This window comes from Dermacentor andersoni, chromosome 8 (genome assembly GCF_023375885.2).
Source record: "Dermacentor andersoni chromosome 8, qqDerAnde1_hic_scaffold, whole genome shotgun sequence".
Lineage (NCBI taxonomy): Eukaryota > Metazoa > Arthropoda > Arachnida > Ixodida > Ixodidae > Dermacentor > Dermacentor andersoni.
The window spans coordinates 128413650-128432346 of NC_092821.1; positions in this window are offsets into that span (position 1 = coordinate 128413650).

Here is an 18697-nt window from a genome sequence, read left to right on the forward strand (position 1 = left end):
TCATTCAAGAAACGCTATAACTTTTGCGTGCGACCCCTCACCCGTGCCTACTGCTTCCAGTGCCTTATATCCGGCTAAAGATCATATAATATTTCCTTTTTATTTCGCATCGCCGGATGGCACGTTCAACGCGCTAAAGGGCGCTGAAGTGCCGCTGATTCCCTAAAATACCTATGGACGGTTGTGCCCCGTTTCGAACTCCTACTAAAGCCTTTGCGTAGTTGCTCTGCAAGGTTGGCCACAGTATGCGTTCGCAGTTTTCTGCCGTCTTTCCACGTTCACTTCGGCGCTGTAGACGAGCACTTCGAGAGGGTTGCGCGTGGTCATTTTAAGATCATTCATTCCGGACGACTCCAGCTTGCTCTTGCCACCGGGACTTAAGGCAAAAAAGGAAGAGGTTAAGCAAATGCGTGTGTATGTGTACGGGCGTGGGGTGTGTTTGTGGATGGGTGGGTGCGGCGGCGACGGAGTGTGACGGACTTGAGGGTCTTTTTCCGTACAACGAAGGCGTGGCACCATCAGTACGCCGCTTCAGCCGTTCGCAGAAATGTGAGGTGAAGGCGTCTGCTATCAAATAAGCTTTTTAGAAATCTGAGCCAGTATTCAGCAAAAGCTCTCACGATAAAATTCCTCCCCCTCCTTCCGTCTTAAGAGTGTGTAGCTGTCGGGGGCTGGTCTGCAGGACGACGTCGCGCGATAGACCGCTGAGGTGATGGAGTTCTACCGCGAGTAAATGGCTCTATCGCGTCCCACCCCCGCAGTACCTGTAGGGTTTTAGTCCTTATAATTAAAGTTGTTCATTCATTCATTCATTCATTCGTTCATAAGGATAGAATTGCTCGTAAGAGAAAATTTGAGGGACTCCTGATGCTGTGCATATTATTAGTGAAGGCAGTCAGTCAATGGTAAAGACTAAGGAATAGGTTTTGGCGTGTTGGTTATTCATCGTAATGCAGAAAATACGGCGCAGTAAGGACAAAGGACAAGTCGAGACAGGACAAGCGCTGACTTTCAACTAAAGTTTTATCGCAGATCCTGAGCATATATATATATGTATATAAGCCCACCTGAATCCGCAAAGGGAAAGAACAGAGACGAAGAAGGTAAACTGCCACGTGCCATCTATGCCAAGATTTCAAACTCTTTCCTTGATAAACCCACTGTCCTCCAACGGACGCACTCTTCTCCTGCCCGTGCTTTCTCTGTGGCCTCCACAACTTCACTCGTCAAGCTGTCGCCGTGGCGACACACGACGACAGTCTGATAGAAAAGGCGATGACAACGTGACTGCGCGTGGCTGCTCGTGTCAAGGTGGTTGCTTTTGTACCTTAAACTTTATCAATCATTGAATCAGTGGATTATGTAATCAGTAAATCAAATACGCCACCCTGCGATAAAGAGTTGTGTTTTACTCTGCCACCCCTTTCCTGCAAATGCCACTTGTGCAACAGTCGCTATCTTCTTTTTGTTTTATCTTTCGGCCTTCGGGTGTTCGCATGCACATGCGCTTGCAAATGCACAGCTGTTCCTTTTCACATTTCACAACAGACAATTGTATTGCGAACCGCGAACTGCTCTTCTGTAGACCAGTAGTTAGCGATCGCAGTAGAGTTGGCGTCATCGAAAGCCTTCTGAAGTGTTTGCTGGAGCAAAGGAGCATGGCCGTCTGGATCTCCGTGGTCTTGGCAGCTACCGTATTATGGGTTCTGTATACGTGCGTATCAATCAGTTTGCTCTAAATAGGTAAGGAGTCCTGAACGCGCAGCTGCCGTGATTCGGGGTGGTCAGGGTGCTGGTTGACTGAGAGGTGGAATTTGAAGCCCCCAAGGAATGGCAGAGCCTTGTGCCGCCTCTGGCTTTAAGAGGCCTTCTCGGAAGCGTTTACTCTTTCCTCACTCGAATGGTTCACGCACACATACAAGGTCTGTCTTGCGTATGCGTGTGGGGACAATAAAGCATTTTTCCTTTGTAGCATAACTGCGAGTCGGCCTAGTTGGAACAGATTCATCTTAAAACTTTTTGTGCGCAAACAAACAGGGACGAAGAATAGGGGCAACACGAGGACGAGCGCTTTCTAACAACTGGTTTTATTTTTGAAGAACTACCTGCTTAAATATCTGCGCGATCTAGTCAACAGAGCACGCCTATAGCGCATATGATACCCGCAGATCAGCGCGATCAAGTCAAAAGAGCAACGTCAATATTACATATAACACTTGTGATAAAAAGACGTGGACCAAAGCCACCCGGTCATACTAAAAACAGCAAGGTGCATAACATAACCACTTACAATAAAATGCGTTAAAGATGTGATGATAGAAGCGAATTTTCTTTATCTAACAATGAAACAGAAGGATGGCTGATGCATTTTTCTTTTTGTTTTTCAATCCAGTGTGCTTCCACGATTTCCCTAGCGGTTTGATTCCTATGCCTGTACAAAATGTCTGTGCTAGTAAGACAAGGGGAGCAATCATGTTCTTGGCAATGCATTGCCAAATGCGTACTAGGGCGACCTTTCAGACTAGACAAGTGCTCTCTTAAACTCGTGTTAATGCATCTCCCAGTCTGCCCTACGTACACATGACCACACGTCATAGGAATAGGTATGTGCACGGCCTTTCACACATACTTAAAAAGGTGGCTGGTAGTTATGAAGTAAAAGTGGTATTTTCGGCAAAAAACAAAATAGGTAGTGTGTGTTCCAAGGTTAAAAAGAAGTTCGAAAGTAAAGATGATGTAAAGAAAGAATGTAGTGTTAAACATCCGCGCAAGAACCAATTTGTTGATTGCGTGAAGAACGTTGTCTACCAGATTCCTATGACGTGTGGTCATGTGTACGTAGGGCAGACTTGGAGATGCATTAACACGAGTTTAAGAGAGCACTTGTCTAGTCTGAAAGGTCGCCCTAGTACGCATTTGGCAATGCATTGCCAAGAACATGATTGCTCCCCTTGTCTATGGAAACGAGCTATGGAAAGAAAAATGATAGGTGTAACGTTAAGGGATAAGAAAAGAGCAGATTGGGTGAGGGAACAAACGCGCGTTAATGACATCTTAGTTGAAATCAAGAAAAAGAAATGGGCATGGGCAGGACATGTAATGAGGAGGGAAGATAACCGATGGTCATTAAGGGTTACGGACTGGATTCCGAGGGAAGGGAAGCGTAGCAGGGGGCGACAGAAAGTTAGGTGGGCAGATGAGATTAGGAAGTTTGGAGGGTCAACATGGCCACAATTAGTACATGACCGGGGTAGTTGGAGAAGTATGGGAGAGGCCTTTGCCCTGCAGTGGGCGTAATCAGGCTGATGATGATGATGATGATGATGATGATGATGAACTAATCTTGACCACCGGCAGTTACAATAACATTAAACTAAACATTAGTGTACGAACGTTTCTGTGCTTCGCCGCCATCGCAATGTGGTCACCACGGCTGGCAGTCGCATCCACGACCTCGAGCTCCAGGAGCGTAACACAATATTCGATTATTTATATGCATATAGTCCTTTCGCTGCAAAGCTTCCTGAAAGTTGCCACACTGCCTCTTCTAGTTTTCGAATCACATGTAACCTTTGTGTATTTTGATTTGGGTGCACGTTAAAGAACCCCAGGTGACCCAAATTTCCGGAGCCCCCACTACGGCGTGCCTCATAATCAGATCGTAGTTTTGGCACGTAAAACCCCATTATTTAATTTTTGTTTAATGTAATCTTTGTAAAATTAGACGTGTGGCTATTTTTCATTTCTCGGTTCTTGTAATGTTATACGCTTGCATGTAAAAATATTATACTTTAAATCGAACAGATTTCTTTGCCTCTTTCGACCGTTAGTTACCGTGATTGGTCGGAGTTCAGTGATGGTCGTTGATCGGTGGTCAGACTCGCAAAGAAAACGTTAGTTTGTTCGTTCGCTCTCTCTCACTCGCTCTTTCCCTCGTTCTTTCGTCAGTTCGTTACTTGGGGCTATTCGCTTACATTGACAGTCATCGTCGATGGTTTCTGCGCAATTTTCTTTATTCGTTATCGCCGAACTAGTCCTGATCAGGCGCTATAAAGTCCAATGAACCGCGTGTAACTGTCACGTGATTATCAAAATGGCATCGCCCCTAGAGAGGAAAAGGGAGGGAAGCTTTTTATTGGAAGGCAGGTATTTCGCCAGTGGGTACATTACCGCTGACATGCTATTCCCCGTAGGGAGGAGAATAAAATATTCCAGAGGAGGGTGAAAAAATAAACAATGTAAGAATGTACTAGTAAACATGGTAACGACATTTTAAGGTGAGATGATGGTGAAAAATTCAGGCGATTCTTTATTTCGTGAGGCGAACTTTGGTTAAATCTTTTCGAGAAGGCCGATTCCTGAAACGTTTAGGAACAAAGAATTCAGTATTACAATACAATATTAGTAACACTGCTGTAATTAATAAAGGGTGGATTCTGCAGTGTTGTGCGCAGTATGGGTGGGGAGATGACAATAAAGTGGTATTGTTTTAGTGATTAGCATTCTTAGGGTACGTCACCCACTTTCCGAGATCTATCTATCTATCTATCTATCTATCTATCTATCTATCTATCTATCTATCTATCTATCTATCTATCTATCTATCTATCTATCTATCTATCTATCTATCTATCTATCTATCTATCTATCTATCTATCTATCTATCTATCTATCTATCCATCTATCTATCTATCTATCTATCTATCTATCTATCTATCTATCTATCCGTATCCGTTTTTCCACCGACTTGGTTCACTGGGAAGTCCATAGTCTAATGGGTAGGGCATCGGGCTTAGTGAACCGGGTGCGACAGCAACCGCCGGACCATCTTGGGTCACTGGGTATGACACTGGGTATCTGCCGCCCATCAGTTAACGCGTTTCACGCCAACTTGTGTTCCTAGGTATGTGCTACTGCTTATGTACCGCTCTTCAGTAGACCTCCTAGACGCCAACTTCGGTCACCAGGTATGTGCCACAGCGTATCTGTCGCTCTTCAAAGAAACCTCTTTGATGCCAATTTGGGTAACTATGCGCCACTCAGTGTGTGCCACTGTTGAATGGCAAAAAAAATCATTTATGATTTCTCTAATGCTTGAGCGGAATGAAAGCCTTGTCGCATGTATCCTGACAAATTTCTCTGAATGTATTCTCACACAATTGCCATGCGCGGACTCCGCGGTGCCGCCGCTGAATGACCCAGCGTATCCAGAGGGATACGCTGCCTACATACCTTGCCTACACACTTTGCTTACAAAGTATTTACTAAGGTAATCACAAATAGAATCAGGAACACCTTAGACTTCTGTCAACCAAAGGACCAGGCAGGATTCCGTAAAGGCTACTCAACAATAGACCATATTCACACTATCAATCAGGTGATAGAGAAATGTACGGAATATAACCAACCGTTATATATAGCTTTCATTGATTACGAGAAAGCGTTTCATTCAGTCGAAACCTCAGCAGTCATGGAGGCATTACGGAAGGAGGTTGTAGACGAGCCGTATGTAAAAATACTGAAAGATGTCTATAGCGGTTCCACAGCCACCGTAGTGCTCCATAAAGAAAGCAACAAAATCCTAATAAGGAAAGGAGTCAGGCAGGGAGATACGATCTCTCCAATGCTATTGACAGTGTGTTCACAGGAGGTATTCAGAGACCTGGATTGAGAAGATTTGGGGATAAGAGTTAATGGAGAACACCTCAGTAACTTGCGATTCGCTGATGATATTACCTTGCTTAGTAACTCAGGGGACAAATTGCAATGCATGCTGACTGATCTGGAGAGGCAAAGGAGAAGGGTGAGTCTAAAAATTAATCTGCAGAAAACTAAAGTAATGTTTAACAGTCTCGGTAGAGAACAACAGTTTACGATAGGTAGCGAGGCACTGGAAGTGGTAAGGGAATACATCTACTTAGGGCAGGTAGTGACCGCGGATCCGGATCATGAGACTGAAATAATCAGAAGAATAAGAATGGGCTGGGGTGCGTTTGACAGGCATTCTCAGATCATGAACAGCAGGTTGCCATTATCCCTCAAAAGAAAAGTGTATAACAGCTGTGTCTTACCAGTACTCACGTACGGGGTAGAAACCTGGAGGCTTACGAAAAGGGTTCTACTTAAATTGAGGACGACGCAACCAGCTATGGAAAGAAGAATGATGGGTGTAACGTTAAGGGATAAGAAAAGAGCAGATTGGGTGAGGGAACAAACGCGAGTTAATGACATCTTAGTTGAAATCAAGAAAAAGAAATGGGCATGGGCAGGACATGTAATGAGGAGGGAAGATAACCGATGGACATTAAGGGTTACGGACTGGATTCCAAGAAAAGGGAAGCGTAGCAGGGGGCGGCAGAAAGTTAGGTGGGCGGATGAGATTAAGAAGTTTGCCGGGACGACATGGCCACAATTAGTACATGACCGGGGTAGTTGGAGAAATATGGGAGAGGCCTTTACCCTGCAGTGGGCGTAACCAGGCTGATGATGATGATGATCCAGAGGGAAGCGCGAGTGAGTAGCCCGGCAGTACACACTCCTGGAACACGATGCTGCTGTGTGGTGGAATCACGTTGGGTCGCTACTTTGCTCCATTCCAATCGCATTAACATCAACATTCATCGTGAGATGGATTCAGCCCCATTTTCTTGTCTTCCTCTTCATTTGCAGATGGCGCAAAAGGAAGTTTTCGTACTTCAAGGATATGGGCATACCTGGGCCAGAACCAAGCCTGATATTTGGTAACCTGATGGATATAAAGCGAAGGGTAAGTGCAGAGCACTTCGAAATGAACGAGATCTGGTTTAATGTTCAAAGTGCTGATAGTGCATATGGGTCATGAGAATAATGAGGCACGTGGATAATGTCGAAAATGCAAATAAAACACGGAGTGTTTTAATGTACTTAGCAAAAATAGGAAGTGACAAAAAACTCGCAGTTTCTTCCGGAAGGCGAAGCCTCGATTGCGATAGAAAATCAGTGGACAGCTATACGAAGTAAGGATAGTAGTTTTATTGGCCGTATTAACTTATAAACGTTCGCTTACTAATTGAACTAACAATCATGGTGTTACGCGTGCACAAGCAAACATAAATACATCTCACTTGATGACCGCGACACAGTTGCTGTCAAAACGATGGAGTGAGGAAGCGTGGCAGCAGCAGCGAGCGAATTGACCTTCGTACTGCCTCTGACTTCAACGTGAACTAAATGGTGAGAACACAGCACACTCGAAGATATCACCCTTCGGCTCTGTCCCCATCGCAGATCGCTTTCAAGATAAAGCCCGCGCGGCCTGGCCATACGCAGTCGCCGCCAAAGTAGAACGCCCCCTCTCGCTCCCCTCCTCCCGGCGCCTTACGCACCACGGCAGACGGCGCTCTTCCTCCCCGATTTCTTCCCTTGCGCGCGCAAGGTCGAGCCACCGTCGTCGGCTCACCTTTGCACACTTTCACTCGCCATAGAGCATGCGGTGCGCGGCGACGATGCTAACACCCTTGGACGTTATACGGAACACTACGGCGACGCCGACGCCGATGGCAGAAATGCGCCTGGAGTGTCCGTATAATTGCTATCGCAGTAAAATTGTGCAGGTCCTACGTACTATGGAAAAAGGTGCGAGCAAAGTGTCCTTTCGCCCACACTCGCGGTAAACTTGCTTTCATTTATCGCTTTACCAGCGCAAATGAGAATTTGAATTGTCTCAAAAGGTTAGCTGCAACGACCAAAGAGTGGCAATGGTGGGAATTCTTCATGATGTGCTTTTAGACGCATCCGCGTGTTTCTAAGCGTCCACGAGCGTTTATATTGTGTCAAAGTGCTCGTATAGCATCAAGCGAATAAGCCTTATATCATTGAGAACTAATTATGAACCATTGAAAGCGTCTGTGCAACGTGCTCGTTTCTTTCGTTTTCACCAGATGTCGCCACACAAAACTGTCGCCCTGTAATTTTTCATCGTACGTTCACGTGCCGATATTATTTATAGAAGCTATTTTGACGCGTTCACGTGCTTACGTATAAGCGCCTGTGCACCCCTCACTGGTGTTTGCAGTGAGTAGGTCGTTGGTCTTGTGCGACACCACGGACCCGAGCACATGGGAGTTGGACCCTGTGGCGCTTAGCCGAGCCTGACAGCGTTGTACGGGGCCTTTAAGGTCCCCTTGTGCTTGGACCTTTAATGTCCCTCGGCGGAGGCAAGACACCACTTCGGCTTCAGTTTCACATAGACGGTGCCCCTTGGCTTTCCCACTTTCAGGAAATCGGCGGTCGCTTATTCTTATCCCTTTTAGATCTTTTGGTTTCCTGTGAAGTTTCCTTTCGATCCCGTCATATCCTTTTTTACTAAATTGCTATCTTAGCTTTGGGGTAATCTGATGTATTATATCTAACCTTGGGTATGTTACATTATAAGAAGTAGTAACATCTGCGATGCCTTTAGGTTTTGTGGCGTCGTCTTGTTGGGCTCGGTGGTGGGCGGCTGGAATCGCGGCCCAAATCGGCTAAAGCTTCATAGTTTCAGAGTTGTTCTCTCGACTAACTAATTGTCCTCTTTCAAAAGTGGAGGTAGCGATGAGTGGGCCTACTCTTGTCCAGCACAAATAAGTTTTCTTTCCACGCTTTCACGCCATGCACAGCAAAAATACCGGAAAGTTGTGAGAACACTTTTACCCTTCATTGTTGGAAGGTTTCTTACTGACACACCAGGCTCCGGTTACAAAGCCAGCGATGACCTCCTAATTGAGGTCTACGATAGCCAACAACACGGAAAAATGTCAAACACTGTGGCATTCGGTGATGTTCCAACCACGGTGACTGCACACCTCGGTTCACGTTGGACTTGAGTGGCGATACCTCTTGGACTTGAACGAAGCAGATTTTCTTTAGAGGGATGGAAGGATTATAGACTGTAATACAAGTACAACGAATAAAGATCAGGCGTGACAAGAAAGAAACTCCTATCATACCTTTGCGTCGACTGTGCTAACAGAATAGTTCAAAACAGGATATACAAAGATCAGCGTAAGAGCATTAATCCCAAACCTACATAGATGTTTCATGTGCAGAAAGTACGACCACCGGCTAGCGAATCTGCTGAGGATGAAAAGTGAATTTCACAATATGAATCAGGTCTTTAAAGTTATACTTATCGTCAAAACATTATTTAAGCACTCTATGGCCTCAGATGCATTTGCTTCATAAACATCAATTAATCAGTAAGCGCCTATGCGCGCTCCAGTCGACTCCAACAGCAAGCTGAGAGGAGCGACGTAGCCAGTAAAGGTAAAAATTAAGCACGCGTTAATAGCCTGCGCTTGTAGCCTAACCGTTATAAAATAGGCCTAATACGCCTGCGAATCGTGGTTGAAATCTCACCTTCGGACGCCCAATTTTGTTAGCAATTTCTGTTCAAGAAAAGAGACAACATTCCAAGCGACAAAAAAAATATGGTCTTGTTTTATCACTAGCCGAAGCACCACGCGCCAAGTCTTGCTCAGACTACTACAATGCCAGAATTTGCGAACGTTCGTGCTTTCGTGCTCGAGTGCAATCATGTGGTGTCAGTGGTGACGTTCACAGAAACTCAGGGTGTAGCCTCTGAGATTGTTGGCACGGTGCTGAAGTTCTGTCAACAAGACAGACAGACAAGACCAGACCAGACCAGAACAAACAGAACAGACCAGACCAGAACAGAACAGAACAGAACAGAACAGAACAGAACAGAACAGAACAGAACAGAACAGAACAGAATACAGATAGACAGACAGACACAAATAAATACGGTAGCTTCTGGCCGCAGCTGCCATTTTCCGATAAGGACTTAATGCAAGAACGCTCGTGTACCGGTGGTTTGGGTATAAGAACCTCCAAAATGGTCCGAAATTAATCTGAAGCCCTCTACTTGGGCGTCCCTCATGTGCAGCCTACTGTGTACAGTTTCAGAGCATGAAACTTCTCGATTAAGTAAAAAACTATGGATAAACGGTACAAACATCCTTGTCATCTTCGCATTGGGTTAAGCACGCCTGGGCGATCACCAAGTGCAGATCCACACGGGACTTTCGACGACCCGTACTTCATTGCGGACCAGCAGCGCAAAAGTATCCCGCGATGTTTCTTTTTTTTTTTCGTCTTTTCAGTCAAGGAAATGCGGTTGCCACGCATATGGCCCCTTTGCTCTCTACACTGAGATAAGGTACGCCAGTGCGCCGCCAGTACTGCCTGAACGTGCGCTCTGGTTTCGTAACGCAGTGTCGACTTTTGCTGTAGCTGTAGTAACGCCGCGCTAAGATGCCCTTGACTTCGTTTGCACCATGGAAACCCGCTGCAACGCATATGCCAAAGCAGCTGCGTTACATAGTGCTAGCTAGTGCTATAAATAAACGATCGTGCTGCTCTGTTGCTGAGCGCTCAAGTCGTATACGGTCACCTTCTGCACCACTTGTCCCCGGTCGGGGCTTAGTGGAAAGATGGCTAAGTGAATCCGTGCGAAGGTGTGCAGAGACATCTCAAAGCCCAAATCGATGGAATGGCAACTCTTAAAAATATCGTGCGTGACATTCATGTGCGTCCCAACAGAAAACATATTGGATGCAACAAACTAAGTAGAAGCACAACAACTAACTGTAAAGACTTGTAAAGAAAGACCAAGGAATGGCGTATAACGAACTGAAGATTTGATTCAAGGAGTCAGCTTAGAATTGCGCTTCATTTGAGCAAAGGAAACTTTGATTTTCATTTTCTCCGCTACTGCAGTAACTATTATCGTCTAAATGAGCACGAGTGGAATCTTGACAGACCACTCTTTTGCATAATTAATGCCATATATTCAATTCAATCTCCACATGTCTACTGACAGCAGCGGAAAGTAAACAGAAAAACATCAGGGTTTATTCGACCACTTCTGAATAGCTTCACCAGTCTAAACAAATTTATTGTTGCTGGTTAGGCCTAATTGAAGGGGCAGCACAGGGAAGTTTCGCATTTAGCTTATGTTTTTGAATCCCCAGCTCAGGGCCCATTATAACAATACTTGAGGCGGTGGCGAAGCAATGCTACAAATCCACAAATAAGGTTTACACAGCTGCTTTATTGCAAAAAAAAAAAAAAAAGAAACGCCGCCGCGCATGTGGCAACGCAGGGCACATGCCAGGCAAAGGGTAACGCAATGTTTTCCGTTCCAGTTCAAGCGAAGTGATAATGTAAAAAAAAATATGCAGCAGATCCAGCGAGTTGGAATTTATATAGAGAGTAGCTGTGTGTCAGTGTCGACACACACGCGCGCACACACACGCATACGCACGCACACGCACACGTAAGCGTTCTGACGTCACAGCTCATGTGATGTAATTTTTTGACGTTCTCTCTTTGTGGGAACTTGTGAATCGACCGTGTAGCTGCTGCTCGTTTAAGAACTCCAGGTGGTGAAAATTATTACGTAACCCCCACAACGGCGTGGCTCATAATGCTATCGTGGTTTTGGCACGTGAAACCCCAGAATGTTCTAAATTGACTAAATTTACGTCTTTTACTAATCGAACTACTCGACTTCAAACTTCCTACGTATTAAACCATACTAACGTTGAGCTTGCCTCCGCTTATAGCTCCGGCTCTGCAGTGACCTTACGTGGAAAAGCCGCATTGAAACCATTTTAGCATCTGCTAGCCGCTGTCTGGGCCTCATCAGACGTAGTCTAACACACGCACCACCCCACGTTAGAAAACTAGCACACACTGCATTAATTCGACCAAAGCTTGAGTATGCGTCGGCCTTATGGGACCCTGAACACGAGTACATTGTACACATGAGACACATGAGACACATGACCCATGACACATGAGTACACATGATATTGAAGCTCTGCAAAATCGTGCTACACGGGATTTATTTTTTCGGACTGTTCACGAACACAGTTAGCTTCACACAGTTAAAACAGCGTGCTGAACTCGATAATTTGTCAGTTCGTCGCAAAATAGCGCGCATAACTCCCCTATTTCATAAACTTTATCACCACCCGTTCCTGCATGATTTTTTTCATACCCCGTCTGCTATACTCATTCGTCATGATAATCTTTTTGAACTAAAACGCGTTTTTTGTCGCACATCACGATACGCTCATTCTTTCATACCGCGCGCTACAACCGAGTGTAATAAGCTGCCATCTGATATTGCAACAGAACTCGACTTTAATCAATTTCAAAAACTTGTTCGGTCGTATCTTATGCCCAGAATGTTCATCAACCATGCTCGTACCCTTTTTATCGCTGTTTCGGCTTTTTTTTCTTATTTATCGGTTTTTTATATTTACTTATTGTTAAAAAGAACTGGTTTCGTAGCACTAAATTTCAGTGTTTTGCATTTTGCAACCATTGCATTGTTCTGCATTGCATAAAGTGAACCTTTAACACAAGTTGGCCTTACAATATTTTTTTTAGAGAGTGAATGTTTTCCGCTTTTCTTTTTTACCTTGTATATTGTCACCTGTTACATGTTACCTTTGAAGATGTTGCATATCCCCCCTATGTAATAGCCTCCAACGGAGGGCCTTGACGGTATACTGAATAAATAAATAAAATAATTATTTAAGAAGAAACATTTGCTAGCTTGATCGAACTCATATTGAACTTGTTGCAGTTCAAGATACCAATCTGAATTTTCTCTAAAACAAAGAACGAACTCATTCTTTATCTTTGAAACAAAAGGACACTTTTGAAGAGAATAAAACTGAGCCGACGTTCAATTAACGAAAACGAAATGCAATAACTGTTTCGTATCAGTGCTGGAATTTTCGTCACCCTTTTTTTGTAGCATGTCTTATACTCTGAATACTTGTACATGTGCGCGAACGATTACATGTAGGGGCTTGTCATCAGCGCGTTGAAGACTATGCAGATTTTTTAGCCATTTCCGCATTTCTGCCCATTGTTTTTTTGTTTCCCCTTCCTTACAGGGTGGCGCTACGATGTTTGCTGAATGGATAAAGAAGTACGGAAATATTGTCGGGTATGTTGACGCGTGATCAGATCTTCTAGTACGTACACTTTGTTTTCCAAGCGCGCATGACTTGTGTGCTCATTGATGTCAGGCCCGCGCGTCAACAGTGAGCTGTGGATCGGTGTGTGATGCAAGTATCGTTCTACCGCTATTATCCATCGCTACATTTTGTTCCATAGATATGTAGCTCTACACTTGGTCTTTTGTTCGCCGACTTGAAATTTCTCATTTCGTGCTTCCTCGTCTTACGCTGCACATACGGTATGTCGAAGCTAACGTTAGCCAAGCTGTCCCAATAAAAAAAATACTTAAAAAAAGGCAGAGTGCAAGATACGATTTTAAGACTTACGGTATTCGGTCGTCAGGCCTCTGACGACCGAATACCGTAAGTCTTAAAATCGTATCTTGCCCTGTGTTTTATAAATCATATTTTTCTTGGAATAGTTTGGCTCACGTTAACTGGGACACCCTAGAAACAGCGGTGAGAACAAAGAGATAGAGACAAAAAGAAAATAATTGAGCACTTTGATATGCGGAACCGATCCGTACACGTCGGAAAAATATGTAGCGACATCATCGATAAAACGATAGTTTTGAGCAAAGTTCAGTTCTCGAGAGTTAGCTATAACTTTTGACCGAAGAAAGCTTTGGGTTAAAGGTCTGGCTCAATTGAGTTTTTACGAAAAAAAATAAAACTGTAGGCTTTTCTACGCAAAAAACGCACTGCGTCACGAGATTCTGAGAGAATTCCGATGCACCTGTTGGAATAAAATTTGTTGTATATAAGGGGAAATGCTAATTTTTTAGTGGCTCACTTGAGAGATTCGTTTAAGTTTTCAGATGTCTGTTAAGGAAATATCTCAGTATTACAGAAATTACACTTATTGCAAAGCCTTGTTCTGGGGCTCACCGTCATCAAAAACTCAACCAGGAAATGTAGTTTTTTCTGTCATATTTTCTATCAAATGAGCCAGCAGTTTGGGAATCAAATGTCATTATAGTTATATCCGATAGCGATGAAGCATTGTGTACACCCGCAAATTTTATTTTCTTTACCGTTTATTTATGTGTACAAGTCGAGCTTCTTAGTTGAATTAAATCTGAAGCCGACATCTACGGCATTTTCGCTGACTTGCAGATTCTACAACGGCGCCATTCCTTTCCTCCTGGTCAATGACCTAGAGTTGCTGAAGAAAGTGGAAATCGAAGATTTTCACAATTTTGCTGAACGAGGGGTGAGTGGCGCTCATTTGTGTGCTAGATGAGTCTAGCGGAATCCAAAAAAGGAACAGAAGCAGGTTTCAAGAACGTGAGAAATGGATCCGTCCGGTCATTCCATCTTGCAGGAATAAGCATCTTATTGCTTATTTTTTGCTAGAGCTGAGCAGAAAGACAACATCAACCAGAGGCGCCTACGGCTACCAACCATTTTTTTTATTGAAAGGAAAATAAAAGAAAGAGACGTAGCCACCTTATAATGGTGACGCCTACCCCGTTTTTCATAGCGGAAACAACAACATAAAAATATATATAGGAAAATGAAAAGAAATCACCTCATACGATCAGAAATCCACAGCACAGTCGTATACGCCCATGAACATAACAGTATAAAATTCAAATGCAAGTTGCACCACAATGAGTTCGCAAACAAAGTCACAAACACACACAAACGGCTGTGATGTAGACTTCGATGAGCATATAAATAGATGAGGAATTAAACAGTGTTAAAATAATTCACGCGCAAAAAAATGTATAACACGTAATATACAAGCATAATAATTACAAATAATAGAATTATTCGTAGGCTTCTTGCAACACCGCGCGCGAAGTCAAAAGTCGGCTCACGGAGGGTAGTGTCCCTGTGTGTGCAATAAACTAACTCTGAGGTGGGATTTATTTAGCGTGCCGAATGGGTAAAGCTAGGAATTCGAGGCGACTGTGTTGGTGCGTCAAACCTCTGAGCGTAAGAGTGGAGCGGACGCCACAGGCACCACGAACACCAACAACAGCGCCTACGAATATGCACACACAAATACAAGCATCATTAGGCGGGAAAGCGCTAGCCTGTAGAAACCGGTTACTCACATCTCAATATCGGTGAACGGGATGAATTCACCCAAAAGGTGCCCTGAATCGAACGACCTTTGCAGCAGCTCTGGCTAGCGGGTCGTATTCTTTATCCTCGGGGCGTCGCTACAATTCGACTTTTTTTCCGAACGTATTGAATGTTGAAAAGCCCGAAGCACTGTGGAGAAACCCTTTGGCCACGCACTGTCCTTCCCGTCCAGAATGTCATCGAGGTCCAGGCCGTGCCCGACATTCGGCAGAGGCTGATCGTCACCGCTCCGGTCAACCGCTGGCGCGAAATGCGTGCCGTGCTCAGTCCCGCCTTCACCACCAAGAAACTGTCGCAGGTAGGCATAAACATGGCGCTTTTGCTATTTTGAAGCCACCAGCAAGGATTGTCTTTGTTACTGACATGGGGGACCTAATGGTTTTCGCCATCTTAGTACGTCAACACCTCGATTTTTTTTTTTACCTGGGTGGAGTTGAGGGCTTGTTGGCCGGACGTATTGAACGAGGGACAAAGCGTATATAGCACAGCGCCAGGACATCGCGACACAAGAAGGAACGAGAGACACACAGAGCTAACCTTCAGCAATAAACAAAGTATTTGTTGAATGATATGTATCTCTGTGGGTTCGTGGGCTCGCGGTTGCGAGCAGTTTTGCGAACCTTTAGTGCGTTTTTTTATTCTTAATTTCTTTTGTTTCTTGTTTCCGTTTCTTCGCCTAAAATGTGTATTGAAACGTGGATTGTGACGCAAATGTGCAGATACTATGCAGCTCGTCGCGAAATAAGATGTTGTTCACGGCAAGCGCTGTGTGACTGTCGTTTCTTCTGGCGTCCATGACCTGGTGTTGCGCTATGCACTTCGTCCCAAGTTGGATTTTGACGATTGCCAAAGACAACGATTCAACACTCAGTTGTTAACATACGTGTCAGATGCCGTGCTGTTGTTGTCCTTCTTGAAGCGAGAAGAGCGGTAAGATGTGTAATGTGGTAAGATACATAATGGCACAGGTATTTCTTCCCTTGAACGCTTTCGCCTTAGCTTTGTTTCTTTTTTTGCATCTCCTATTTTTTTCGTACATAGCGGGAGAAACTAGCGGTTAAATATGTATAACAATGGTTCAAATGTTCAAATGTTTATGTGTGCCACAACAAAGTACTAATGAGGTACTCATTAGGGAGTTAAACAAAGTTTTGCCAAGGGGTAGAAAGGTTTCAATTTCCCAGATGAGATACCTGTAAATGAACGCAACAAACTGAGAAAGCTATGGGATGTTGAACGCCAGTAGCATTCAAACTTACTAGGACAGCAACGTGCACACCACTTTGGATTGACAGATGGTTCTGTCAAAACTCTATTTGTAATTTAATCAGCAGATGGAAAGGTCGATTAATTATACAAAAATGCACACCAGACTTCGACATTTACACTTATCGCCCAAACCAGCGTACCCGCGAGATCACTGGCACCATATGTTTAACAATATTTTCGTGCACTATGCCTCTTTCTGAGAAGTTATTAAAATGTCCATGTCGAGCATTTGCTTGCTTTGAAATCAAATGTAATCATGATCTTTTCAGATGGAATTAGCTAGTCCTGAGCAAATGTTGATGAAGTAGAGAGAGAGATGGATTTATTGTAGCGTAAAAGCTGACAGGTCGGTCTGGATTACTATGTTTCTAGCGTTGGGGTAAGAAGGAAGAGAAAAAAGAAAGGTAGAGAGAAACCGAAGGTAATGATGACGAGATAAAACAAGGAGCTGTACATGAGCACACACACACATATACACACATACAAAAAAAAACGCAACGGGAAGCACGTATTACTATCGCATAGGCTCTTCAATTTCTCTAGATAAAGCCACAATGGCTTTCGGGGCCTGAAGCGCACAGGATTCTGAGAATAAACCCAAAAAACTAGACTTTCAGAAGAACTGATTTGTCGATGTTCACCAAAGATCCGACACTTGATTGTCTATTTATCTCGCAAGTGCAGCAGACAAACAAAGGATGTAGTCTATAGTCTCGGTCACAGTGTAGTTTATTCAAAGTTGATGACGACAGGACTCCGAGTGAAGGAGCTAATGCGCCAATTGTCACGACGGTGGCGTAGAGTACCTCTTGTTTTTTTCGTCTTTTCTGGCTTACTTGTCTTCAGTTTGATCTGCCCGTATGGTTTTGCTTATATTTTGCTTCCACAACTCCTGGTGCACCTCCCGCAGATCTTCGTCATTATGGACGAGTGTACCGACACCATGATCGAACTGCTCCACCAGAAGGCCGCGGCGGGCGAGGCCGTGGAGGTGTCGAAGGCCTTCAGGCGTGCCACCATGGACACCATGTTCAAGGCAGGCTACGGCGTCAACCTCGATGTCCAGCATAGCACCCCTGGAGGACCCCTGGATCAGATGGGCGACGGCGCTGGAGCGCTGTTGCGGAGAGTACCCTTGCAAGGAATAAGCTTTCTGTCCAGTGAGTGAGCGGCTATATTTGTGGCTTGGTAGTTGTCTCTAATTCAGTGGAAAGAAAACTAGGCGTCAAAAAAAAAGGTAACTTTAATAATTTATTTATTTGTTTAAACATACCTTACAGGCCCCCAGATGCATTGTGTAAGGAGAGAGAGCAGATCAAAGATTATAACATACAATAATTAGAACACATATGTGAATACATATACAAAAAGTACAGTGTAAGAAATGCGCTAACATACAGTAATGTGGTGTTACAATTGTACAACGGACAAAGCGAATGCTTTTGAAAGCGACAGGCCATTTAACAATAAAAATTGCAGAGCGAGCGGAACATAATTAGGCTATAACGAAACAATATTTAATGGATAGTTGCCCATTAACAACGGGAAAGGCAAGAAAAAATACGTTGGTTATGTAGAGTTCGAAAAATGCGTTGTTAGAATAAGTCGAAAATTGTTTTGGTCACTCTCATGACCAATGGCATTAGGAAGGTCGCTCCAAAGGCCAATGGCTCTTGGAGGAGCGGAGTAGTTAAATGAATTAGTCTTTTCGTAGATACGAATGAAATTGAGCCGATTGCGCAACCGTTTTGACCTGTAATTCTCTAGTCCCCTCGACTAATTTGCTGCGACAGCTGATAGAGGAATAGTCAGGTTTATTAGGCCTACAACGCTGATGGCCGCTCGCCCACGCACGCACACACGCACGCACTGAGTCTCGCACCACCGCTCCCAGAGGGCGCCACCTGCTCCCCTCATCATGGATGTATGCCCTGAAGAAATTAAGACACCATCCATGTATGCGCATTGTTCAGCAGGCCTGTCTCTGCATCGACTCTGAGTGATCAGCTCTTCTATGGCCGTATCCTGCACCTTCAGTGAGAGCGCAACCGCTTGACACCGGCTTATGTGTTCCTCGCCTCTTTCCGACACTATGCCCACTTTCCCTCCTTGATTCAACAGCGGTATTAATTATTGCGTTCGTACTCAACGTATGTGTATATTGTTCGTAAGATAGGCATCCATTTGTCTGTATAGAGGAATAAGTAAAAAATCCGAGGACTCCTAAGAACTTCTTATGAGTTGTGAATGCGAAAGCATTAATGTCCAATCAAACGCTGCGGAGCTGTCCTTCGAGTTATGAACTTCTAACGGGCAAG